This window comes from Triturus cristatus, chromosome 3_2, assembly GCF_964204655.1.
Source record: "Triturus cristatus chromosome 3_2, aTriCri1.1, whole genome shotgun sequence".
NCBI classification, from domain to species: Eukaryota; Metazoa; Chordata; class Amphibia; order Caudata; family Salamandridae; genus Triturus; species Triturus cristatus.
Window position 1 is genome coordinate 1,066,196,329 of NC_140584.1, and position 13,466 is coordinate 1,066,209,794.

The 13,466-nt window shown below is 46.1% G+C and overlaps 1 protein-coding gene across 1 annotated transcript in view; it reads left to right on the forward strand.

Annotated features, from left to right (window-relative positions):
- The first annotated feature begins 12,737 nt into the window (after window positions 1–12,737).
- The window catches only part of LOC146859134 (uncharacterized), a 2,052,335-nt gene continuing 2,051,606 nt past the window's right edge, over window positions 12,738–13,466 (forward strand). The window contains exon 1 of the mRNA XM_085649806.1: window positions 12,738–12,848. The gene's annotated coding sequence lies outside the window, so the exon portion shown is untranslated. The remainder of the gene's footprint in view (window positions 12,849–13,466) is intronic.

Sequence of the window (13,466 nt, forward strand, 5' to 3'; positions counted from 1 at the left end):
ACTTACTTTGCCGACCCAAATTGCGATAGTGAAGTGTAGTGCGCATAAGAAGGTTACGGATGATGTGGGTCAAGGGAATGCATTTGCAGATGAAGTAGCGAGAGAAACGGCGAAAGATGTGACGAGTCGGATGTATGTTGCAGGTCCTGCCAGATGGGTTGTGGAAGGAGGAATGTGTGAAGATACAACAGAAAGTGTGAAGATGATTCAGGCAGAAGCTACTGAGAAAGAATTGTGTATGTGGAGAGAGAGTACGGGAATGTTGGATTCAACAGGCTGTTGGGTTGAGTTGTCAGAGCACCAGCGATGGTTGTTGCCGGATGCATATGTGCTTCCGGTGGTTACTATGGCTCATGGGTTGGCTCACATTAGTTCAAAAGGGATATGTAAGTTGTTGGCTCCGGTATGGCAGAATGGTGGAATTCCTAAGTGTGCTGAGAATTTGGTTAAACACTGCATGATTTGCTTGATGCATATTCCTGGAAAGGGAACCCCAACTCCAGAAGGGTCATTTTGCTCCTCCAACGTATCCGTTCGAGGTGCTGCAGATAGACTATATTCATATGGAAAGATGCAATAACTTGAAGTATGTCCTTGTGGTTGTTTGTGCCTTTTCCAGATGGATAGAGGCCTACTCCCTAAAGGATAATACTGCCTTGTCTACAGCCAAGGTTTTGCTTAAAGAATTCTTTCCCAGATATGGCTTGCTGAGGATGGTATGGAGTGATAATGGAAGTGAATTCGTGGTTCAGATTATGAAGAAAGTATGTGCGGGTTTGGGTATTAAACAGAAATTTCACGCTGCAAATCACCCCCAGTCAGCAGGCCTGGTCGAGTGCTATAATGGCACTCTGAAGCTGAAGTTGGCCAAGGTGCAAGCGAGCTCTGGTCTTACATTGCCCGATGCCTTACCATTGGCACTTTTGTCCACGAGAACAACAGTACATTCTCGCGTGGGACTTAGCCCATACGAGATTGTTTTTGGACGCCCGGCGAATGTCTGGGGTGTGCCGAGGCCTAAGAAGTACAGTGATATCGAGTACCCTATGTTGGTTGACTACTTACATGATTTGACTGCTAAATTGCGTGTCCTTCACCAACAGGTCCATGACACTTTGCCTTCAGTTTCTGTAGACGCAGGCCACACGATTCAACCTGGCGACTGGGTTCTAACCAAGAATTTCCAGAGGTCAAAGAACTTGGAACCAAGATGGACCGGTCCATACCAAGTCCTGTTATCAACTCGGACTGCTATTAAGGTGTTCGGCAAGAAAAACTGGGTACATGGTACCCATTGTAAGAAGATACCTTTGCCCTTAACGTACGATAAGTGGGTCCAGGAAGGTGTTGCCGATTCCGAGAGTGAAAGGGTTCCGAGATTTGTACCTTTTAGCGATGTACATCTGGAATGGACTCAGTCAGAACGTGCGGATGATAAGTCTTGCAAGAAGCTGTGCCGCCGTGTTTGAGACTTGATACTACGCACCCAGAGACACTCTTTCAGGATCAAACTGTGCCTGGTAAAGAACGCTACAACTTAAGGTCTAAAAAGGACAAATAAAATTTGATTTTTTTTGTGAATTACACTCTTTCAGACAAGAGACTATTTTTCTTTTTCTTTTTCGAACCACCATCCGGGTTCAGCTGCAGGGTCGCGGTATAAGAACTTAAGGGGTGGCCCGCGTATTGACGAAAGGTCTGCGGTTCTAGGGACGTCTAGGACGCCTGGACGCACACTTGAGTGAAGAAGGAAAATTGCCGCGAGCAGCAAGTTAGAGGATGGAGTCTGTTGTAACTGAAAGAGATGTTGAGAGAATAGATCTTAAGACAAGATTTTGTACATTGATACATAGCAAATGTTTTATAATATTGTGCTTTTTGATGTTTTTAAGTATCACATTAGCTTGTGTGGGTTGGACTGTCTATGCTACACAACAGACATCTGCACCCACCTCCCAACCTATGCTTTCTTTCACTACTGTTTCTTTGCACCAGTTTTATACGTTACCTGAACATGAACAGACAAGGAGATCAGAATTTGTCAACAACTCGTTTATACAGTTGTTGCATCAGCATCAGTTAGTAGTAAATACCACTAATTGTTGGGTTTGTGGTCTTATGCCTCATACGACAGATAAAGGTATGCCATATTTGGTTTTGCCTTTTTCTTTTAATGGGTCTGTGTGGGCTTTTCAGACCATGTTTATCTATGCAAATGAGGTACGCCCCTTACGTTCCCTTAAAGATAACTCGAGCAATAGTGCCTTAATAAGGGGAATAGTAGCTATGATCCGAGATACTGATGCATATAATGCTATCCCTAAGGATGAGGTGCAGGCTTACGTTGGTTGGAACTTGACTGGATATAGTACCAGTTTGACAGAGAAGGAGAGACGAAAAAGGTCTCCCCCTATTTGGATTGTACCCCACCGAGGCCACTTTTGTTTTCAAGGTAATGGTCGGAATCCGAAAGCTCAGCTAGGTAAGAGTGTGTGTGCTCAAACCTATGTCTATTCATCTCGGACTTCTCCACCGTTTGTGCCAGCTAAAGGCACATATTTTGTTTGTCATCACAGAGCCTACACATGGTTGCCACCTGATTTTTCAGGAACGTGTTATGTGGTGTTTCTACTTCCCCCTACATACACTACTGTTTCAGACTATCATAGAAAGAGATATGGTAGAGGTGTCTTCAATAAGGAAGATACCGCAGCACACGAAGTAGGAGATTTCTTCAAGGGCTTCTTGCCCTTTTGGGGTCCTATGATCAATAGTAGGCATATTCGACAGCTTGTCCGCGTTGTTGAAGCTACTATTAATGAGACAGCAGGTGCTCTTAGTAATGTTACAGCTGAGCTTCAAGCGGACCGCCTTATGACTTTGCAGAACCGTATGGTATTAGACATCATACTTGCAAATCGAGGAGGAGTATGTAAATTGATTGGATCCAGTTGCTGTGTTTACATACCAGATAATGCCCCTACAGTGTACCAAGCCATCTCTAGGTTGTATAAAATCTCTGAGTCTATCCATGTAGATGAAGGAGACTGGTCATTGACAGGATGGTTTTGGGGACTGCTGTCCAAATGGGGATGGAAGATTTTGACATTCCTTGGTATGGTTTTAACCATCCTTTTCTCTTGTTGTCTTTGCATCCAGTGTGGTCCCGCCATTTGTAGTCCTTGTGCTACTATGTGTGTTCGGAGACCTGTCCCGAGAGAAGTAGAGAATAATAAGATGATGCTACAGCAACACCTTGATGACCTAATGAATATCGACATAGACCTAGATTCAGATTAACATGAGTCTTAGGTTATTGCCTACGTAATGGCAAAAGGAGGGTCTGAGGTTCTGTAATTCTCGAGTCTGACTCCATTTTGTTCTGTGCCACCATTTTGTGTTGCCCTCACGTAGGCCTGTGAAGGTAGCCTGGCGAATAAAGTGGCCTGGCCTTCTTAGTTCATGTATACATTAACTAGGTTTCTTTTTGACTCTGAAATGAACTGTAAGAAACTGACCTCTGCACCTGAAACTGACCCCGCAAAGCCAATTTTCCTGATCGATCTTTGTCTGAGATTGCCAATCAATGTTCAGGACATCGTTAACTTTTAGTTTCCTTGTACATGCCTTATCTTGTTCAGCATCTGTTACCGTTTCTTTTTTTTATGTTTCTTCATTACATGGGTTATGCTTTCAATTATAGGTTTGTCCGGCTTGTGGAGATTGAATTTGGGACATTCCTAATAATTAACTTTTGGGTTGGGATACTGTAAATTGAGTTTTTGTTATGTGACACTTTGTTTGAAAATGTACCTTATTGGCTAGAATTTTGTGCAGTGGGTGTACATTTATAATGTGAATATTGGGTATAAAAGGAGACATCTCGCCTTAGTAAAATGAGCAGTCTCCTGAGAATTTACACCGTGATGTATTTCTAGGATCACTGTTACTAGCTGCAGCTAATAAACTTGGTCTCTGATGCCATCCAGAAGTATTCCGTGTCTCTGTGTACCAAGACAAGTGAACTCGAAGATCTTAGGCGTGCCCCTGACGCCGCTGGGTTAAACCCCGGTTCTTCACCATGTGTAGACGCGTACTGCGGCTGGTTCTAACTTCGGCTTCGGACACATCCTCTCGTATTCAGTCGTGCAGATGGAGTTGAGCGATGCTCCTGTGTCGAGAACAAATTTGGTGGCATGATATCCCATTTGAATGTGTAACCGGGGATATTTCTAAAGCCAGTCCGGGTCTGCCACCATGCACACATATTCGTCACTGTCTTGTGATATGGGAGTGAGGGTGGATGATTCTCATGCCGTTGATCGTCAGGATCGATATGAAGTTTGTGACTGAGCGCTGGATCTGGACGAGCTCATTGAGCGGTCCCTTCTTTCTTGCACTGCCCTCACATGTGACGTGGTCCAGTACTTCGCTAGGTCGGTCCTGCTTCTTTACGACGAATCTGGCACATTGCTTCAAAATGATGGTCCCTTCCGCATCGGTGACATTGTTGTCCCATGACTGGGCAGGGGCCAGTATGAGGGTAGTCCAGGCCACAGCGATAACATTGTGGCGGTTGTTTCTGGGTGTTGCCGCTTCTGGTCCTACCACGGGACGAGCTTGTGGACTTTCCAGGTCTCCGATGATCCGGCCGATGTCTCGCATCTGTTTGAGATTGTATTCGGAAGGTTTGTTCTCGTTTCTCTGTCTTGCTGGCTTCCATCTTTTTTGCGTGTTCCTCAGCTTGATCGTTTATTCGTGTGAGTTCCTCAATGTCATCGAGTGAGTAGTGTTTCTTTAACAGCCGATGACGTAGTGACTCTGATTGGCACCCTTCAATGATTCGTAGACGAAGTGCATCTTCGGTGTTGAAATTATCACATTTGCAATATCGTGCTAGACGCTTTAGTCGAGAAATAAAGTCACCCATGGACTTGTCTCGTTCTTGAGACGTGAGGTTGAACGTGTAGCGTTCATAGTCCAAGTTGCGCTTGTGAAGGAACTTCCTGTTTAAGGCTTCTCTCACGTCCGTGTACGATTCGGCATTTGCTGGAGGTAGTTCTTTGATAATCTGTCCGTGTGACAAGGCATGAGCTGTACCTGGCAGTGCGTTTTGTGAGGAATCAGGTTGAGTGGTCATGATGAGGTACTGTTTGCTTCACTGCCTGCTCTGACAACCCACAGCAGCGTCTAGGAGACTTCAAAAATATTTCCTTTTCTTTTTTTTTTGGGAGTTCAGGGGTGCTTTCTGTTCTTTGCCTGACTTTCAGATGGCCACTGGGCTGGTGGCCATGCTTCTTTATGAGATATGCCTGACCTCAAAATGGCCGCCGAATGCGACCTCTACATGCCGGCTTTGCTGGTGGGTAATCAATGTTCTTACCACAATTTTGTGCACTGTTCATGCGGTTGGAGCTCCGGGAGTTTATTCCACAGGGCGCTCTCGTTGTGGGCCGGAATAGGATTCGAATTACCATGCGCGCTCACTTTGACGGTGACGCGCTCTGCTTAGCAGCTGCAGCAGTACTTGGGCAGCGTTTCTTTCCTCGTGTGGTTCCAGGGGTCTCCTCGCATCTTATCCTCATCGCCAGATTTCGTGTCCCGCTGAAATAATACGCGGACACGAGCTCGAGTTAGACACGTCTTTATCTCTCTTACTCCTTACTCCGACTGGCACCCCTGCGCCATTGCCCCTCTCTTCCGCTTCCTGCCATGTCTGACTCGGAAGTCGCAGACAAAATCAGGCATGGTGACACGACATCTCCGAGCACCGCCATCTAAATAAGGTTGAATGCTGCATTCTTGATGCACTGCCCTCAGCGTGGCATCCGAGCGGGCCCGCGCACATTAATGTGATATTTTTATGGCCTGCATTCTGCCCACAGACAGGCACCCCAGTGCAGGGGGCACAGGCTGCCTGTCACAGGCCCTCTCAGAGACCCTAGTACAATACCAGGTTTATACAGTTTTTTTTAATAGTTAGTGTTTTACACAACATTACAAGCCACCTAGGCTGTTTTAGGCCTCTAGATGCAAGAAAGCAACAGAATAAGAATGATGGTGAGGCGAGAAAGTGACCCAGAGGACCTTGGAATCCAGTCGGATGCACAGGCGGGGCAGAGATTCACCCTCCTCAGGCTGTGCCAAGCTCAGGTTGGGCAGTAAATTGTGTAGCTCGGGTTCAACAGTTTACTAAACTGAGGGCTGTGAGATGAGCTTCAGTTCAAAGCTGACGTCTAAGATCAGTCCATGGTCTCGGGCCACGGATCCTAGCAGATCCTCCTCTGTGCGGATCCTCCTCCATCTTCTTTGCAGATCTTCCTCCCGCTTCTGTGCAGATCCTTCTCTGTGTGGATCTGCCTCTGTGTGGATCCCTCTCCCTCTTCTGTGCATCTCTTCCTCTGTGTAGATCTACTGCCCTCCTCTGCACAAATCTTTCTCCCTCTTCTGTGCAGATCCTCCACTGTGTGGATCTTCTTCTGTGCGGATCCCACTCCCTCTTCTTACGGATCTTCCTTCCTCCTCTGTGCCAATCCTCCTTCCTCTTCTGTGGGCTACTGAATCTATGGAAAGTTTGCTTCGGGACACTGGATGTATGGAGAGTCTGCTCTGGGCCACTGGTCTGTGGAGTGTCTGCTCTGGGCCACTGGATCTATGGAGAGTCTGCTCTGGATCACTGGATCTGTGGAGAGGCTGCTCTAGGCCACTGGATCTATGGAGAGTCTGCGCTGGGCCACTGAATCTATGCACAGCAGGAACACTCCTCTACAACATAGCCTAAACACATTGGCAAAGCCAATAGGTCTCACAAAACACTTATAAGGTCCCAAACCCCCCACACCACACCATCCCCTCTTCTCCTCATCATGGCTTCCATTCGAATTAAGTCTGGAATTAACTGCTTCAAAGTCATTTATCCCCCGAATCTGTCCAAAGCAGCAGCAAAATGGTTCAAGTATAACACCATTGAACAATTTCCTGATTCCCTCTCTGTTGATCAATTCCATAATGGGCGTCTAGGGAAGATCGAAAATGACTTCATTTTCTTCACTCACGACATCCCTTCCTGGTCCTCCAGCTTCTTCAATTCCTCCTCCTCTTCTTTCCCGCATGGGAAGCGGTTAAAAATGTCTCCCTCCGCTTGCTTTAATGGCTCTCTAACCATTACACTTTATAACAATGGCACTGTCATGATCCAAGCTACAGACTCCTGTCTCTCTCTCTTTGACCACCTCTTCCACTCCCTTCGTCCCACCCCTGCGACTACGATCTCTCTCGAATCGTCTTCTTCTAGCTCGTCTACTTTCTCCCTTTCTCCCCCCATTTCCCCCCTAAATTCCATAAGACCGCTCTCCCGGAAGTCACAGGTCTACCCTTTATCCCCACCTTCTCTTGCTCCTTCCCCTCCCTTTCCTCCCCCCTCCCAATTTGATCTCCCCCTTACCTCCTCTGCTTTATCTCTGGCTTCCCCTCCCCACCCTCCATCTCCCCAATATTCCAATGCCATCTCCCGCCCCCAACCCCCCTATTCTTACCCATCTCCCCCCTACTTAATCCACCTTTTTTACAACCTGATCTACCGATCAACTCGCCTCACCCTCCCCCTTCTCCTCATCCCTTTCCGCTCTTCCCCTTTCCTCGTACCTTCAATTCTGTTCTTACACCTCCCATCTCTCTACAACCTCCCCTCCACCCTCCTATGCCTCACATCCCTGCCTCCCCTCTTGGTAATTCCATCCTCTTCCCTCCCTCTGACCTCACAGTCCTTCCTCCTCCTATGCTTCACAACCCTGTCTCCCCTCTTGGTAATTCCGTCCTCTTCCCACCCTTTGACCTTACAGTCCCTCACTCCTCCCACAACTACCATTTAGCCCAATCCCCCCCACTCTGCCTGGTGCCTGTCCCCCTACATTCACCTTTCATAGCCTATGGTACCTGGCCTGCATCTTCTCTCTTCTCCCCATTCCTCTGGCCTTCCATTGACCCCCCTCCCTGTGCAGCCACTTCTCCTCTCATCTCCCCATACCTCTGGCCATCCATTGATCCTCCTCTTTCCCCTCCCTGTACAGCCCCTTATCCTCTAATCTTACTGTATCCCTGGCCTCCCCTTGATCCCCCTCCTCCCCCTCCACCTCTTGCCCTCCCTCTCTACTTCTCAATTTTCTCCTCCTACTTATGATCTCCATTCTTCACCTCTGCTCAACACCAGTAAAAGTATCACTGTAACTCCATCCACTCCTTTCTACCACCATCTTTCCCCACCTTCGACCCTTGCACATCAACACTCTCCCCGGTCCCCCTCCTCCCCCGTCCTCCTTCGCCTACTTCACACCCTCCCTTAACCATCGAGCCACCCAATACTCCGTGCTCAGCCCACCTCTCCCTGGAAAATAAACTTGATTCTCTCATCTCTTCCATCTCCCAGCTTGAGGCGTCCATTTCATTTTTAAGTACTAAGATATCCCCCGTCCCTAATAACCTCCTGAGGAGTTCCTTGCTCCCGCGCCCCAATAACGCCAACCACAGTCTGTCCTCCACAGACATCGCCAACTTACTGGCTAGCTACAAGACTATCAACGTCAATCTCCCTCCACTCTCCTCTCCTAACAATTCTAATTAATTCACCATTCAGACCATCTCTTCAATCAGAACTTACCAGCCTCCCCCTCAAGGGGCACCCTCATTCAAAAATCGAATCCCTATCTCCCTTAACAGCCCAAACACTCCCATCACCAAAACAGTTGTGTCAGAGCTACATTGTATGCTCCACAACTGCAGATCTGCAACCAAACACAAACTAGAAATCTCGGACACTATCACCCACCACAATCTTGACATGCTCTTCCTCACTGAGACCTGGTTTAATGACTCCTCTCACACTTTGTTTGATCTTCTGATACCTACTGACTACTCAGAACAGACAAGATCAGGGGAGGTGTTGCTATTATCTTCAGAAACTCTCTTCAAACTAAAGCCTTTCCTACCATCTTCTTCCGCACATTTGAATCCCTATCCCTAGAACTTCAAGTTCATCACGGCTCACCCTTCAGGTTCCATGCCATCTACCACCCGCCCGGCACCTGCTCTTCCTTCATGGAGGAACTCACCAACTTCATTAGTGACCAATATTCTCAAAGCGACAGGCAGATCTTCCTAGGTGACTTCAATCTCTACTGGGGCTCCATGGAAGACTCTGCTGCCAACAAGCTTGCCACCTTTCTCTCAGCTAACAATCTTGTCCAACACTGCTCGGAAACTACACACGCCAAGGGCTCAATTATGGACCTTGTTATATCTAAATCAGACCTGCTTACAATTGCTCCCCCTATCCATGTAGACTGGTCAGACCATTTCCTCATTCCCTCCCATTTTCACCTTTCGCACGTTCTAACTCTCGGCCAACCTAAAAATGCTTCTACCTGGTTCTGCAACACTAAAAACTTTGATCTTGAGCCTCTGTGTGATTCTGCTATGTGTTCACTTCCTAGTCCAGACCCTAACGCGGATTTCAACGTTCTCACCCCCATTGGCTCTCAATCCTAGCAGTCGAAATCGACATTATCGCTCCACTCTGGAAAAGACCTACCCCCTCAGCACCTTGGTTCAATAAAGCTCTCTATGACGAAAGGAACAACCTTAGAATCTTGGAGAAACAGTGGAGACAATCTCCATCCACCTCCAATCTCTCTCTCTCTCTTTCGGCAAGATCCAAATACCACAAGCACATCTTCCACGAAAAAGCATCACATTTCAGATCCCTCCTCGACTCTGCTAAAAACAGACCCAAATTTTTTTCGACCTCATCAAAAGCCCAAACTGCTCTCCCCAAACTATCAATCCTGAGGATGCTTTAAAGAAAGCAACTGAATTCGCTATCTTCTTTGATGAAAAGGTCAAATCACTGGGCGATCGGGTCATCCACCCCACCCCCATTGAGAAGGGAAAATCTTTAGTAACTTGGCAGAACTTTGCCGCCATCTCAGAAGATGACCTCCTCAAATGCATCCTCAAAACCAAACCCTCGAACCATTCTTCTGACCCCACACCTAGTGTCATCACCATCGATTTCTATACCAATACTCTCTCTTATTGGACCAGGCTAGTTAATCTCTTCCTCAGTCAAGGATCCCTTCCAGCTGTCCTCAAAACAGGACAGGTTACCCCTCTTCTAAAAAAAAACCTCCGCAGATGCGAATGACCTCAACAACTTCCGCCCCATCACCAATCTCCCTTTTCTTTTAAAAATCACAGAAAAATGTGTTGCAAAACAACTTTCCCAACACATTATGGACAATAATCTCCTTGACCTGTTCCAGTCTGGCTGTATTCAAATTTGCAGCACTGAAACAGCCCTGCTGCAAGTGATCGATGATGCGCTGCATATACTCGATTCGGGGGAATCGTGCCTTCTGATTCTTCTTGACCTCTCTGCAGCCTTTGACACTGTTAATCACAACATCCTCCTTAACACTCTTCAACAGAGAATGGGCGTGGAAGGCACAGTGCTTAAATGGTTTGCCTCATTCGTCCCTCAAGGTTCTATCCTTGCACCCACTCTGTTTAATCTCTATCTGGAACCATCAGGGAACCTCCTAAGTAAATCTGGAATCCTTTACCATCTCTATACGGATGACACCCAAATCCACCTCAAGGTGTCTTCTTCACAAGATCTCTCACTACTCAACTCTACTCTCAACTCTATTCACAACTGGATATTAGTTCACCAACTCATTCTTAATCCCTCCAAAACTGAATTCCTCCTCCCATTTACCTCTCTCTCCCCGCCTCCTGTTCAATCCTGGGATGGATCAGCTGAATTTACTCAACAGTAAACCCATCATTGTCGACTGCGCTAAATCCCTAGGTGTCATACTTGACAAAAGACTCAACCTAACCTCACACATCAACTCCATTGCCAAGAACACACATTATCAGCTGCGCCTTCTGTGGGGGATTCGTCGGTTCTTCCCGGAGAAATACCTAAAAACCTTGGTCCAATCGCTAGTTCTCTCTAGAATGGATTATTGTAATTCTCTTCTGACTGGCCTACCCAAATCTCACCTCTCCCCCCTCAAATCCGTCCTCCATTCAGCAGCTCGCTTCATTTCAGGGTCCAAACGAAGTGACCACATCACTCCTATCCTGTCTTCTCTCTGATGGCTTCCCATCGAGGCAAGAGCTATTTACAAAACGGCCTGCATCACCCACAAAGCCTTGCACACTTCATCCCCTCGCTATCTGGCGAACAAACTGAAATTTTCTGGTGGCTTGAGACCTTTTCGGAATGCAGAAAAGTTTCTGCTTGAGCCCCCCTCCTTCAAAAGGGAAAACTCAATGGCTCAATCGTTCTCAGGTAATGCGGTGAGAATCTGGAACTCACTTCCTCCATTGTTCCGTGCCACCACCTCCATCCGGATCTTCAAAGCTGACGTCAAATCTCTTCTATTCCAAAGACACTTTCAGAACTAATTCCTTCATTCTCAGACCCCGCCAGGAAGTTCGTTAGTCATTGTAAATTGCTGTGTTTGATACTACCTCCTCTTGCCTGCTGTGTTTGATACTGTGTCCTGCTATTTTTGTAACGTTCTATTTTGTAACATTTCTCTCATGTAACGTAACTGGTTCTATTGTATAGCACCCTTACACCTTCGGGTAAAGTCCACGCTTTATAAAAATGCATTGAATAAATAAATAAATAAATAAAGGCGAGACCTATTGGCTATGCCAATGCTTGTTGATCTCTTGAGGTGTCCGCAGGACATGGGCTGGTTTGGACGATTTCAGATTGTAGAACAAGGTCCTAAAACGTATTATAGGAATCCTTAAAGGCGTTGATGCAGTATAGACATTTGGTTCTACGTTTAACGTTCCGTGCTGATTTTGTGATGCTGATCCTTAAGGGCCATTCCTATTTCTTTCTGACTTCCTTGAGCTTATTTTAACAGAAAATGTTTAATTGTTATATTTGTATATTTTATTGTATTGTTATACATATAGCTTCACATAAATGTAATAATTATTTGTTCACAGCAACAATCCATTAAGTTTTAGGTGAAATGCTAACCAAACGGTGCTATTCCAACATGGCTGCCACACTGTAGGCTGGAAACGAACTGCTACATCGAGAATAGTGTATCTGAGACCTGGTCCGCTGACACTGAAGAGAAAAGCGGCGCAGCATCAGTAACATTTTCAATTTAGAACATAGAAGTGTGTTTTTTAATTGATTCATTCATAGTTAGAGCGGATGTAATGTTTATAGTGGATTTTAAACGATATAGTCCAGGCATAAACAAAAATGACATGTCCATCATTATCTATAGCATGTAGCTAACTAAGTCGGACCCGGTCCCTGCTTCTTCTCGTTTAACAATGTTGTTCGTAGAGTATAAATAAGTCCACATCTTCTCCAGAAGGCCTCAGGTACGGAATCCTTGAAATGCGCGGAATAAACAGACGCCATTTCAGAACATCTATGTTCTTTAAATAACCGAAATTATCCTGGGGGAAATTAAACCAATACTTTTGCAGAATTATATCAATCTTATAGTTTTCGACAAAACCAAACAAATGACTTCTCACTGCAATCACTAGAGTCCAACGAAGGGTTGACAACTTCTTAACATATTCCGTTCCCTAAAACTTCTCGATAGTCCCTTTTCTATGACAACTTCTGTTTGGATGGGAGGCGCCATATTGTTTGTTTTGGTTGCCATGGTCACCTTGGCAACCAATACAAACAACATGGCGCCCTCCATCCCCAGGCATTTTTTGTAACAGACAAGCGAGACTGAGACTTCTCCTGTGTCTTCTGAGCCGGCATTAAGAGCACGCTGAGAGACTGGCAGGTAAGCAGAGCAAAACCACTAACCAGAAGGAGACAGAGCCTCTTAGATCTGTATTTGGCTACTTTCCTGGACTTACATCCGAAACGCAGTACAAGGGTTGTCGTCTGTGCATCTCCATGCCTAGGAAACAACCATAGGGTACAAAGAAGCCAAACGGTGGGCATTTAGGGTTGACTCAGTGCACGGCATTTCCGAAAGTGGCAAATGGAGGCCACCCTTTATAAAGCATTTCACAAACTCAGGGGGCCATCCTTTTGGCCACATAGGAATTATGAAAGATAAGATTGTATAGCATATTAGCCTCAACACTAAGAAAGAGATGGCTATGAACGTAGTATCGTTTATTGGTTTGGACGTGTATTGTTATCTAATTGTGTTGTGCTTTTACATGCTGTTGCTTATTGCTATTCATATTGTGAAGTCATAAGCATTGCATTTGGTGTGTGTGCACCAGCGAACAGTGACAGTCGAACTGCAGTTGATGGTCCGCTGATTCTTCCACAGCCTGCTCATTATCTTTCAGGACCTCTTTTCATCCTTTTTGATCCATTTGGACCCAGGCCATTAAACTAAATGGACCAGTGCTTCCCGCTCTTGGTTTTCACTACTGAAGTTGGA